Source organism: Lissotriton vulgaris, chromosome 6 (genome assembly GCF_964263255.1).
Source record: "Lissotriton vulgaris chromosome 6, aLisVul1.2, whole genome shotgun sequence".
In the NCBI taxonomy this organism is placed as follows: domain Eukaryota; kingdom Metazoa; phylum Chordata; class Amphibia; order Caudata; family Salamandridae; genus Lissotriton; species Lissotriton vulgaris.
The window spans coordinates 1,822,909,599-1,822,924,685 of NC_141694.1; positions in this window are offsets into that span (position 1 = coordinate 1,822,909,599).

A 15,087-nucleotide genomic window follows, 5' to 3' on the forward strand; every position below is an offset into this window, starting at 1 on the left:
GAATGCATTGCCGAAACCTAGGATCTGCTGCATACAATCGTAAAGTCCGGTATTCAGAGGCAGGAATTTGATGAGGTCGCTCATCATATCTTCCTCCTTGACCTGTGGGAAATAGCTGTGGGAAACACCGAGCTTCCAAACTTTCCTCCCAAACACTAATGGGACTCCCTTTGGCTTGTTTCATTTGAAACAACTCAATAGCATTCCCCATGACTTCCTTGGAATGCAAAGGATGAACACTATAATGTTCATATATTTCTTCACTTTTAGAGGCCTCTACTTTCTCAATTTGGCCAGCACACAAATCGCTATCCTCTTCATCACTTACTTCCTCTTCTGCAACATACACATTCTTATAGTACTTATTATTTTTCTTCAAATACACTGTTGCCTTTTTGACTTTCCTAACATCCACTAAATCTTGCCATATTTTCTTATTCTTTGTCGGAACCCCATTAACCAAGATAACCAGAGGTTCCTCTTCCACTTTTTCTATTCCAATTGTGTTAATGTTTTTCTTCAAATCTAGAGGCAAATAAATAACTCTTCCCTTTAATCCTCTCTGTAAATCTGCTGGAGGCAACTTCCCTGTCTTCGGCTCCATTCTTACAATAGCCTGAAAGGGATGGATACTTTGAATCAAAATAGATTCATAAGTATTTAAATCCTTCAATTCAGAAGGAATCTCAACCAATTCCAGATTATTATGAACTGCCCTAGCAGGCATCTGGTTTTGGTTTAATTTATTACAACAATAAGTACACACACGTTGATCCAATCCCAAATCAAAATAATTTTCTACCATCAAGTATGTGGCAAAATCCTTCCATTCACTATTATTTTCCCTTTCACTTTTTGCATATAAATCCACTACCTTAGTCTGATTCTTATAATAAGTGCGTCGACAACATACACAAGTGAAATTAGGCCTCTCACTTGATTTCATCTGAAACGTGGCAATTTCCTTCTGAAAATTATCTGTACTGGAAACCTGTACATTATCTTCCACATTACCCTCTACTTCAGGGTCAATTTGAACATTCTCATCTTTACTACCAAAGTAACAAAACTCAATTTCTTCACAAATATTCTTCACATCTATTTCAGAACCATGCAAAAGAGCAGCACATAATTGTTTAAGCATAATTGCTGGACTCTTAGCATAATACAACATTCTCACTAATTTTCTCACTTTATTATGATGCACTGCTAGCATCCTGAAATGATGAAAAACACTCTGGCATACTCTCCTGGAAAGACAAGCCAGTGAATGACCACGCAAACCTGTCATTTGTCTCACTCTGCAAGGATCTAAATCCTGCAACAACTTCATTTTCTGCTTCAAACTTTTCTTATTAAATGTCCGTATAAAATCACAAAGCAAATTGATGGAAACCTGTCGCACACTGCAAATAGAACTACACTTCCAAATGTACACAGGACCCTTAGGACGTCTTCCTAAAACCTCATCACTTAGCGCCTCTTCTGTCTCTGTTGTCACAAGTTGTTCTTTTTCAACTGGACAACCATCCTTCACTTCATAAGCTCGACCACTGATGTCAACTGCATGCACCAAATCATTATCCTGAAAATAAGTCTCCTCATTAAAAAATGCCTCAGAACTTGAACTATGCATCCATTCTCCGGAAAAAACTTCACAAAAGTTAGTACGATTTACTACTCTCTTCCATCTACTTTTTGTTTTGAAATCAGAAATTACCTTGCTTAGTTTCCTAATTCTATTGATTACCAAAAACGATGGCTTTGGAAACGTAGAACTTGTTCTCTTAGACTTTTCTTCTCCGTTGCGTTTGGAACAGCACACGTAGAATACTGTTCGATGAAATTCATCACTAAGTCATCCGGATCTGTTCCAAATTTAGGTGCATCCTTGATCCACAACAACATATGTATATGAGGGGCACCTCTTGCTTGGTACTCCTTTCTCCAGAAGAAATCCAACACCTCTTCAAGAGGTGGATTCTTTTTATTTGTGATGAAAGACATCATAGCTTCAAATCTATGATTGAAGTACCTGCATACATTCACTGGATCCAAAGAACACAGTTCTCCAGGTGTCTTGAATTCAATGTTTTCAATATTTCCATTTGCCTCTCGTAGAAATTCAAGTAAGTCTTCCCAGCCATACTCGGCACAGCTCAGAGTGAGGAACCATGTTGGAGTTCCTAAGTTCCTCAGCATACATTTTAAATCACCATGACGACGGTACCAGTACTCATTAGTACCACGCTGACACGCCATGAGATTAATTAAGTGAGAGTCCAAAATACTGTCTTGGACATTGACTTTATGCATAAAGTCACTTGCCGAGATGTTTCGCATCTGTATACCACTTTTTAAGATGTGGTTCACTGCATATGACAGTCCAGACAGATCGCTTTCAAACAGGAGATGAAACAAATAGGGAATGCATTGCCGAAACCTAGGATCTGCTGCATACAATCGTAAAGTCCGGTATTCAGAGGCAGGAATTTGATGAGGTCGCTCATCATATCTTCCTCCTTGACCTGTGGGAAATAGCTGTGGGAAACACCGAGCTTCCAAACTTTCCTCCCAAACACTAATGGGACTCCCTTTGGCTTGTTTCATTTGAAACAACTCAATAGCATTCCCCATGACTTCCTTGGAATGCAAAGGATGAACACTATAATGTTCATATATTTCTTCACTTTTAGAGGCCTCTACTTTCTCAATTTGGCCAGCACACAAATCGCTATCCTCTTCATCACTTACTTCCTCTTCTGCAACATACACATTCTTATAGTACTTATTATTTTTCTTCAAATACACTGTTGCCTTTTTGACTTTCCTAACATCCACTAAATCTTGCCATATTTTCTTATTCTTTGTCGGAACCCCATTAACCAAGATAACCAGAGGTTCCTCTTCCACTTTTTCTATTCCAATTGTGTTAATGTTTTTCTTCAAATCTAGAGGCAAATAAACAACTCTTCCCTTTAATCCTCTCTGTAAATCTGCTGGAGGCAACTTCCCTGTCTTCGGCTCCATTCTTACAATAGCCTGAAAGGGATGGATACTTTGAATCAAAATAGATTCATAAGTATTTAAATCCTTCAATTCAGAAGGAATCTCAACCAATTCCAGATTATTATGAACTGCCCTAGCAGGCATCTGGTTTTGGTTTAATTTATTACAACAATAAGTACACACACGTTGATCCAATCCCAAATCAAAATAATTTTCTACCATCAAGTATGTGGCAAAATCCTTCCATTCACTATTATTTTCCCTTTCACTTTTTGCATATAAATCCACTACCTTAGTCTGATTCTTATAATAAGTGCGTCGACAACATACACAAGTGAAATTAGGCCTCTCACTTGATTTCATCTGAAACGTGGCAATTTCCTTCTGAAAATTATCTGTACTGGAAACCTGTACATTATCTTCCACATTACCCTCTACTTCAGGGTCAATTTGAACATTCTCATCTTTACTACCAAAGTAACAAAACTCAATTTCTTCACAAATATTCTTCACATCTATTTCAGAACCATGCAAAAGAGCAGCACATAATTGTTTAAGCATAATTGCTGGACTCTTAGCATAATACAACATTCTCACTAATTTTCTCACTTTATTATGATGCACTGCTAGCATCCTGAAATGATGAAAAACACTCTGGCATACTCTCCTGGAAAGACAAGCCAGTGAATGACCACGCAAACCTGTCATTTGTCTCACTCTGCAAGGATCTAAATCCTGCAACAACTTCATTTTCTGCTTCAAACTTTTCTTATTAAATGTCCGTATAAAATCACAAAGCAAATTGATGGAAACCTGTCGCACACTGCAAATAGAACTACACTTCCAAATGTACACAGGACCCTTAGGACGTCTTCCTAAAACCTCATCACTTAGCGCCTCTTCTGTCTCTGTTGTCACAAGTTGTTCTTTTTCAACTGGACAACCATCCTTCACTTCATAAGCTCGACCACTGATGTCAACTGCATGCACCAAATCATTATCCTGAAAATAAGTCTCCTCATTAAAAAATGCCTCAGAACTTGAACTATGCATCCATTCTCCGGAAAAAACTTCACAAAAGTTAGTACGATTTACTACTCTCTTCCATCTACTTTTTGTTTTGAAATCAGAAATTACCTTGCTTAGTTTCCTAATTCTATTGATTACCAAAATAAACAACTTTCGCTTAATTTCAAAAGCATGATCAATAATTTTCTCTACATTTTTCTTCTTCTTATAAAATGCCGCTTTCTGTTGGCCTTTCTTTTTAATACTTTTCAATAAATTAACTAATATCCTATTACGGAACATTCGATTTCGAATGTCCCTAAACTGTTGTTTCCTTCTACTATCATGCACAGAGTTATCTCTTCCTCTACCAGTAACATTTGTGATGGGTCTCTCCTTTCCATTTAAATTACTTTTCTTTTTGTGAACTGAAACATTTTTTTGAGCAAAACTTTTTTTACTACAAATATTTCTTAAGAATGATTTCGTGCTCTTACCCGGACCTTTCTTGGTGTTTTGACAAGTATTTGGGGAAGAGGACTGCTGCAATAAAACATCATCCTGCTGTCTTTGACGTTTTCTAGCCTTTCGTATGCGACTTTTGGAAGGCATTTTCAAAACTATGAAAGAATCTGCAGTTGAATCTGTGGAAAAATATAATATAAAATGTTATTAACCACTATTACCAAACAGTAAATAAATAACAGTCATCTAAAACTTAATGCCGTACTAATTATTTAACATAGCAAATGTTTTCCACCAGCACTGCATCACAAAAATGACACTCAATGGTACAAAAAAGGCATACAACACTCATAAATCACTCCCTAATATTTTAAATCATTAATTCAGGATGACGATAAGATGTAGCCTATCTAAAGATTTGTTTAGGCCCTGATCTTTAGACTGGGGTAAATGTGTGTCATTGATCCACATTCAGTCCATCACCTGTTTTGTTTATTTGAGGTGAGGCCAACACATGGTTGCAGATAAGATTTTCACTGAAAAATATCAAAATAAAAAAACATGTGAAGGCCTACCAATGAAGTAAATCATTAAATGAAAACCAATACATTTCTGGAAATATGCACTACTAGTGCTTCATAAGATGTTTTGGGTCATATTTATAAGGCATTTGAGTATCTAGTATGCTATTTTACGTTCTTCCTGGTGCAAATTTATTGTAAATATGCTCCCACCTGCGGTTGGCAAATTTAGATTTTGATTATGGGAGTTAGATAGGCATGTTACTAATTTACCAAAAATGGTGTATAACCCCAAACAACCTTTGAAGCAAATGCTCTTAGTCATGTTATCCACCTCCCATTGGATAACATGGCTAAGAAGTGCTTGCAAATGTGAAAAAAAACGGCCGCAATGCATGAATATCGCAGAAAAGTCAGCGATATTCATGCATTTTCCAGCACATGCTCTTAGCCATAATATCCATTTCCTATTAAATAACATGGCTAAGAACTGCTCAGGGCCCCATGAGGAACGCTTTCCATTTAAAAAGGGAAAAATAACATCAAAGACACTAAAATGCCTTCTAAATATGACCCCAAACAACCTATGAAGCTCTAACAGTACATATCCTGAAATGTAATTGATTTCAAAATTCGTTTTTAAACACAGCATATAAATCAATTGTATACCTGCATTCATGGAGAAATGACTAAAAATGTCCTTGAGACACATGAAAGTGTTTTCTGGAATGCCCTAGCACCATTTTTGGGACACTATTAACATGGCTACGTAACTCCCATAATCAAAATCTAAATTTGCCAAGCGCAAGTGGGAGCGTATTTACAAGACACTTGCCCCAAGAGGAACACTTTCCATTTAAAAAGGGAAAAATAACATCGCAGAAAAGTCAGCAATATTCATGCACTTTCAAGCAAATGCTCTTAGCCATGTTATCCACTTCCTATTACATAACATGGCTAAGAACTGCTCAGGGCCCCATGAGGAACGCTTTCCATTTAAAAAGGGAAAAATAACATCAAAGACACTAAAATGCCTTCTAAATATGACCCCAAACAACCTATGAAGCTCTAACAGAACATATCCTGAAATGTAATTGATTTCAAAATTCGTTTTTAAACACAGCATATAAATCAATTGTATACCTGCATTCATGAAGAAATGACTAAAAATGTCCTTGAGACACATGAAAGTGTTTTCTGCAATTCACTAGCACCATTTTTGGGACACTATTAACATGGCTAGGTAACCAGTCCATCACCTGTTTTGTTTATTTGAGGTGAGGCCAACACATGGTTGCAGATAAGATTTTCACTGAAAAATATCAAAATAAAAAAACATGTGAAGGCCTACCAATGAAGTAAATCATTAAATGAAAACCAATACATTTCTGGAAATATGCACTACTAGTGCTTCATAAGATGTTTTGGGTCATATTTATAAGGCATTTGAGTATCTAGTATGCTATTTTACATTCTTCCTGGTGCAAATTTATTGTAAATATGCTCCCACCTGCGGTTGGCAAATTTAGATTTTGATTATGGGAGTTAGATAGGCATGTTACTAATTTCCCAAAAATGGTGTATAACCCCAAACAACCTTTGAAGCAAATGCTCTTAGCCATGTTATCCACCTCCCATTCGATAACATGGCTAAGAAGTGCTTGCAAATGTGAAAAAAAACGGCCGCAATGCATGAATATCGCAGAAAAGTCAGCGATATTCATGCATTTTCCAGCACATGCTCTTAGCCATGTTATCCACTTCCTATTAAATAACATGGCTAAGAACTGCTCAGGGCCCCATGAGGAACGCTTTCCATTTAAAAAGGGAAAAATAACATCAAAGACACTAAAATGCCTTCTAAATATGACCCCAAACAACCTAAGAAGCTCTAACAGTACATATCCTGAAATGTAATTGATTTCAAAATTCGTTTTTAAACACAGCATATAAATCAATTGTATACCTGCATTCATGGAGAAATGACTAAAAATGTCCTTGAGACACATGAAAGTGTTTTCTGGAATGCCCTAGCACCATTTTTGGGACACTATTAACATGGCTACGTAACTCCCATAATCAAAATCTAAATTTGCCAAGCGCAAGTGGGAGCGTATTTACAAGACACTTGCCCCAAGAGGAACACTTTCCATTTAAAAAGGGAAAAATAACATCGCAGAAAAGTCAGCAATATTCATGCACTTTCCAGCAAATGCTCTTAGCCATGTTATCCACTTCCTATTAAATAACATGGCTAAGAACTGCTCAGGGCCCCATAAGGAACGCTTTCCATTTAAAAAGGGAAAAATAACATCAAAGACACTAAAATGCCTTTAAATATGACCCCAAACAACCTATGAAGCTCTAACAGAACATATCCTGAAATGTAATTGATTTCAAAATTCGTTTTTAAACACAGCATATAAATCAATTGTATACCTGCATTCTGGAAAGGGGCGACCAACTTGGTCCCCCCGAACTTATGGCTGAGTGCCTCGATCCCCCCGGGAAGCCATTTTGGGGCGGGAGGCGCGTCTCGGCTGGTATGCCCGAAGCGGCGTAGCCGGGGCGCGCCTGTTCCCGCCCTAGAGTGGGCTGGCCTAGACACTGACGCAGCCAGCCACGCCCTCGGGGCAGGCAGGGGCGGGTAGACGCCCGCCCTGAAGACGGATAAAAAGGGACGCAAGACCAGAAGACATCCTCTTGTTCTTGTGCCCTGAAGCTGCACCTCCTCGCTGCACGTGAGCTCGGGACAGAACGAAGAGCCAATTTTGAGCGTTTTAATCTTTCCTTTTGTCTTCTAGATACTTCGTTTGAAAGATGCCCAAGAAAGGCGCGAAGAGAATGTCGACTGACCAGATGGTTCGGGCTCTCATGAAGGAAATGTCCGAGATAAAGAAGCAGTTGGCGGGGCGAGACGGCGAGGAGGGATCGGGGCGTCCACCGGCCGGAGGGAGGCCTAAGAGGCCGAGAAGGGGGCCGGTCGGGGGAGACGTCCCGGTTCCCTGTTCCCCGCTCGAGCCGCCAGCCCCGGTACCGGCCCCGGTACCGCAGGAAGGGAACCCGATTCCGGTCGTAGTCACCCCGACATCCGCGGAGGGTATGCCTCCCGAGTTGGCGGCACAGCTAGCAGCATGGTTGGGGGACAGTACCGAGGGCGCCACGGCTGCCGAAGCGCAAGCACTCATGAAACAGTTGCGCGAGAAACGTGATGCAGCCAAGGTGCCCGCGCCGGATGCGGTGATAAACAAGCCACGAGGGGCGGAAGTAGCGTCCGGTGCAGGTAAGCGGCCATTGCCGATCGCAAGGGATGAGTCAACACCCTCTCGTAGAGAAAAATTGGGGCAACATGTTCCTTTGGCAATAAAGGAAAAGATTTGGGCGGGGGAATACGTAAACATTTTCTCCCTGCTCGTTGATCACTATGAGGTTGAAACTGTTAAGGGTCTAAAGGATCTGATGCATCCGAGTGTTTGGCGCGCCAAAATGGCCGCCTTTAAAGTGAATGAGAATATTGGCAACTGGGGTAATGCTTGGGGAATTTTTACGTCAATTTTGGGGGAACGTAGGCCTGAATTGCTCCCTGAATTTCCAGTATATCAGTCACGAATTATGGGGTACTCGACATCGCACCAAGGTAACCAATGGTTCTGTTATGACAACCTTTTCAGGAAGGCGATGGAGCATAACAAAAGTTTAACCTGGGACTGTTACGATTCTTTGACATGGAATAAAATGAAGGAGTCGGGGATGTTGAAAGTGCCGTTGGTGGGGAGTACTGTTAGTGAGTCCTCCCGCCAAAATGGGGGGACGCCCTTTCGGTCGGGTACGGGTACAGACGATTACCCGAGACCCGCCGGCAATACAGGGAAGAGGGGTTTCTGTTTCAATTTCAACAGAAGTAAATGTACTAGGCCCCCGGGATCTTGTAAATTCAAACACGAATGTAGTGGTTGTGGGGCACCCCATCCTGAGTCCTCGTGCAGAGCCAAATCGGGTGAAAATGGGGGTAGAGGAGGCGCCAAACAGGTCTAATATAGTCCGAGGGGCGCCTTTACCAACCCCGATTGATACCCTGGCGATGATTCCCTGGCTCAGCGAATACCCAGATCGTACTTCTGCTGGGGTGCTACGAAACGGTTTTTCATATGGTTTCCGCATCCCGGTGGGGAACTTTCAGGGTGTCGGGACGTGCAAAAACCAACTTTCCGTCTTGCAGCATACGACTGTAGTACAGGATAAGATCCGGAAAGAGGTTACCCGAGGTCGGGTTGCCGGCCCGTTTAGTGTTCCCCCGGTACCGAATTTTGTTTGTTCTCCTTTAGGGGTGGTCCCCAAGAAGGACCCAGGTGAGTTTCGATTGATTCACAATTTATCAGCTCCTCATGGCCTTTCTGTAAACGATGCAATTGATCCAGAGATATGTTCGGTGCGGTACGCATCATTCGATGAGGCCGTAGCCATTTTGAATCGCCTGGGGCCCGGGACGCTGATGGCGAAATCAGATATCGAGTCAGCGTTTCGTTTGCTCCCGGTATACCCGGAAGACCAACGTCTTTTGGGATTCATGTTTCAAGGTTCGTATTACATGGATAGGTGTATGCCGATGGGGTGCTCTATATCTTGTGCATATTTCGAGAAATTCAGTAGTTTTCTACAATGGGTTTACACGAAGGAAACGGGTTTTCGAAATGTGATGCATTACCTCGATGACTTTCTGTTCCTTGGGGCCGCTGGGGATGATGAATGTGCCCGGGCCTTGACTGACTTTTGTGTTTTAATGAATCAATTTGGCGTGCCATTGGCACCAGGTAAAACTGTGGGTCCCACGACTTGCCTCGGGTTTCTCGGGATCGAGTTGGACTCTAGTGAGGGTTGTTTTCGTTTACCAGCTGCCAAAGTGTCGAAATTCAGGGCAGCCCTGGAAATGTGTATTACTGCATCTAAAGTTACGCTGCATCAATTGCAGCAATTGGTGGGGAAGTTGAATTTTGCCCTAAGGGTGATCCCGATGGCCCGCCCCTTCTCCCGTTCAATTGCCCAGGCGATGGTCGGCCTAAAAGAGGGTCATCATCGCACGAGATTATCGGCCGAGGTCCGCCAAGACATGCGTATTTGGTTAGCATTTTTGGCGGATTTCAATGGTCGAGTCGTCTGGAACAAACCGGCCTTGTCCTCTGAAGAGCTGGGTCTATGGACGGATTCAGCGGGAAGCATGGGTTTCGGCGCCATCTTCGGCACAAAATGGTCGGCACAAAGGTGGCCAACATGGTGGCATGAAGAGGGGCTGACGAGTAATATTGCTTTCCTTGAACTGTTTCCCATTTTGGTGGCCCTCAGAACCTGGCCCGATGGATTCAAAAATCACTCTGTCATATTTTGGTCTGACAATATGACCGTTGTAGAATGCATCAATAGTCAGGCAGCACGTTGTAAAATGATTTTAAGGCTGATTAAAGAAATTGTCTTACTGTGTATGCAACTGAACGTGGTATTCAGAGCAAAACATGTCCCAGGGGTGATGAATCAGGCTGCTGATGCACTGTCTCGTTTTCAAATGCAGGCTTTCTCGGGTTTCCTTCCCTCAGCGGACCCAGAGCCAGCACCCTTTCCCGAAGCTCTCTGGTCTCTCGGTGCCCCGAACTTCGTTACCTCGTGGGAGAGAGTCTAGCACCAAGGACGAGGAAGGCATACGAAGGGGCGTTTCGGGCTTATTTAGCCTTTTTGGGGACTGAGAGAGGGGGGCTTTGGGGGCATGAGGATTGGGTAGTACATTTTCTGATGTCCTTGCGTAAGGCTGGGAAGTCGGTGGCTACAGCCCAGAGGCATCGTGCTGCCATTTCCTTTGTTGCCAGGGCTCATAATATCCAGGACCCGACAGCGTCTTTTGTAGTACAGAAAGCGCTGCGTGGGTGGCAACGCCTTGAGGGTCGCAAAGTAGATGAGAGGCGCCCGATAGGTCTGGATAGGTTGTCCCAGTTGCTGGCCACACTCCCCGCCACATGCTCGTCTCAGTTCGAGGCCTGTTTGTTCCGAGCTGCTTTTACGCTTGCATTTCACGGGGCAATGAGGATAAGTGAGCTGGTAGCAAGGAGCAAGCGGGATGTGGTGGGGGGTTTGTGCCGGGAACACGTTCAGATCAGGGGTGAGACGATGACTGTATCCTTTGTCAAGTCAAAAACCGATCAAGGTGGGGTGGGAGACTGCATAGTCATTCGCAGGATTCCAGGGTCCTCCATGTGTCCGGTGAAGTGTTTAGAAGATTACCTAGCACGAAGGGTGGCATCATGGGGGGGGACATTGTTGAGACACGCGGACGCCGCCCCACTGACGAAGTTTCAGTTTCAGCGGGTGCTCGCGATGTCAATTACCGCAGCGGGCTTGGACCCGGGTGAGTTTGGGACCCATTCCTTTCGGATAGGGGCTGCCACTGAAGCTACAGCCAGGGGTCTTAATGTGGAACAAGTAAAACGAGTGGGGCGTTGGTCCTCCAATTGTTATAAGAGGTATGTGCGATTGCACATGTTGTGAAGCTGTAATAATGTACTCACGCTTCTTGTCTTTTGTTTGGTTTTCAGTTACGCAAGCCTTCAAGGCGGGGCGGACTATGCAGTCGACCCAACACCAGGCCAGCGGTCAGACATCACCGGCTGTGAGAAAGGAGGTGTGGGTCGTGGGCCACTCATACGTGAGGCGTGCCGCAGACGTATTCGAAGCAGGTGACATGATTCACGTAGCTGGGGAATACGGGTACAGAATGTCCTTCTACGGAAGGGGCGGTCTCTGTATTGACCAGTTTCAGGCATTCTTTGAGGGTTTGTTAGGGCGGACGAGGTCACCGCCGTCTATAGTCATAGTACATTTAGGGGGCAATGATTTGGTCACCACCGGTAGACGACTTCTCCTGGAGGCAATGCTTTCCACTGTAAGTTGGTTGGCGAGGAGAGTTCCGGGGTGCATAATTGGGTGGTCTCATATGATCCCACGAAAAGTCTGGCGGGGGGCTGTTTCGATTCCTGCTTTGAACCATTCTGTTAGAAAACTTAATAACAAAGTGAGTAGGTTGTTTCGTTCCAGGACATTGCATTCTATCTCGCACGGTTGTATTAATGATGACAGTATGTATCTAGGGGATGGTGTGCATTTGTCTCGGGTGGGGAATGAGTTACTCATAGGAGACTTCTTAGCATGGTTAAAAACGTTGAAACATGACCTTTAGCTAGGAGTTTTGTGGGGGGCCCGGATAGCCGGTCAACTATCCGGGCCTGTGGCGGTAAGGTCATGATCGGTGAGCACTAATTAGTAGATCCCTATGAGTGGGCGTCACCCAACACGGATGGGAGCGCTCGGGAGAGGTGGCCATTGGCCCCTCAATGGGGAGGCGGTCCCTTCTAAGGATGGGTCGCCGGAAGTAAAGGAAAGGCGGTCAAGGCCCCTTCCTTTGTAGGAGGGGTTACAGCCCCCTCCTGGGGAATTTCCTGGGGCCAGTGACATCTGCGACGGCAGATGCGGTAAGTTGTGTGGGGTTGGGATAAGGTCTACGGTACCTTCTAGATACCTCACACGAGTATTCGAACGACCTTTAACTGGCGTCGAGTCTTTAGGTGCCCCCGTCAAGTCAAGGGAAATTGGTAATAGTTGCACTTGAGGTACGCCTCCGTGCTGTCGCCCAGCCCAAGTGGGAGGGGTAAGTCTGGTTAGGGATCTTGACACCGGTTATGACCTTGCCGTTGGCCCTTAAACGTTAGGTGTACAATTTCAATATGTCAAGAAATGTTTTGTAGGATGCTAGTTCGGCTAGGAGAACCTCTGTATTAGAGAATCTGTTAAGGTTAGCCAAACATCGCATTATGGTAATGAAATTGTACATAACATGAAACATTTAATGTTTTAATTTTTGTTTTAATAAATACGGCCGGGATGGTCCCTCCATCCCACTTCCAAAAACTCAAGAACTGTTTCCGGTTTCCCTCCTTTGGGGATTGTGTTGAGAGGGGGTGGCGGGTATCTCGGCCATATGGAAAGGGGCGACCAACTTGGTCCCCCCGAACTTATGGCTGAGTGCCTCGATCCCCCCGGGAAGCCATTTTTGGGGCGGGAGGCGCGTCTCGGCTGGTATGCCCGAAGCGGCGTAGCCGGGGCGCGCCTGTTCCCGCCCTAGAGTGGGCTGGCCTAGACACTGACGCAGCCAGCCACGCCCTCGGGGCAGGCAGGGGCGGGTAGACGCCCGCCCTGAAGACGGATAAAAAGGGACGCAAGACCAGAAGACATCCTCTTGTTCTTGTGCCCTGAAGCTGCACCTCCTCGCTGCACGTGAGCTCGGGACAGAACGAAGAGCCAATTTTGACCCACCCACCAGCCCCTGAAGACAGCCAGTTGTTTTTAATAAAGTTGATTAATTTTGTTGGTGTTCTCGTTTCCAGGTTGGAGTATCATGTTGATATTGAGTTAATAAAGAATGGTCTGTTTGAGTACGTTTTACCATTAAGGAGATTCAGATTTAGTGTTGAATTTTATGCATGCCCTTTCGGTCATAGTGGCCACTGTATTCTGAGTTTTAGTTAGCACTGTCGTATTTATTTGGTAGGCGGTAAGGTCATGATCGGTGAGCACTAATTAGTAGATCCCTATGAGTGGGCGTCACCCAACACGGATGGGAGCGCTCGGGAGAGGTGGCCATTGGCCCCTCAATGGGGAGGCGGTCCCTTCTAAGGATGGGTCGCCGGAAGTAAAGGAAAGGCGGTCAAGGCCCCTTCCTTTGTAGGAGGGGTTACAGCCCCCTCCTGGGGAATTTCCTGGGGCCAGTGACATCTGCGACGGCAGATGCGGTAAGTTGTGTGGGGTTGGGATAAGGTCTACGGTACCTTCTAGATACCTCACACGAGTATTCGAACGACCTTTAACTGGCGTCGAGTCTTTAGGTGCCCCCGTCAAGTCAAGGGAAATTGGTAATAGTTGCACTTGAGGTACGCCTCCGTGCTGTCGCCCAGCCCAAGTGGGAGGGGTAAGTCTGGTTAGGGATCTTGACACCGGTTATGACCTTGCCGTTGGCCCTTAAACGTTAGGTGTACAATTTCAATATGTCAAGAAATGTTTTGTAGGATGCTAGTTCGGCTAGGAGAACCTCTGTATTAGAGAATCTGTTAAGGTTAGCCAAACATCGCATTATGGTAATGAAATTGTACATAACATGAAACGTTTAATGTTTTAATTTTTGTTTTAATAAATACGGCCGGGATGGTCACTCCATCCCACTTCCAAAAACTCAAGAACTGTTTCCGGTTTCCCTCCTTTGGGGATTGTGTTGAGAGGGGGTGGCGGGTATCTCGGCCATAATGAAGAAATGACTAAAAATGTCCTTGAGACACATGAAAGTGTTTTCTGCAATTCACTAGCACCATTTTTGGGACACTATTAACATGGCTAGGTAACTCCCATAATCAAAATCTAAATTTGCCAAGCACAAGTGGGAGCGTATTTACAAGACACTTGCCCCAAGAGGAACACTTTACATTTTAAAAGGAAAACATAACATCTTAGACACTCAAATACCTTATAAATATGGCTCAAAACAACCTATGAAGCTCTAGCAGTACATATCCAGAAATGAAATTGATTTCTTAAATCGTTTTTAAAAGCAACATCTCTGTTTCAGCTTACATAACAGACCATAAAATGGGCTCCATATATCACAATATCTTGTGTTACTGCATGCCAGAATGTTACACCAAATATGCAATTACAATTTCTCAAAGAAACAAATTCTATTTGTATATCACTAGAGACAAAACCACATTTTAAAAACACAGCTTTCTTCATCATTTTCTCCTTAAATCATACTATTCTCTATCTAAATTAAATAAATCTTTTCTCACCTTAGCAAATATTTTTTTGAGTTTTGAAAACAGTCTGAGAAATACACCAAATTGTCTTCAGCAGAAGAAAAAGGATGCACTCCAAAGGCTGCAGCTATTGAAAGCACAGAAATACAGATATTCTTTTCACATATCTCTCATATTAGCCAATCATACCTCTTCCCTCACTTTTTTCAAATCAAAACCCTTCCCCCCTCTGCCCTGTCTGC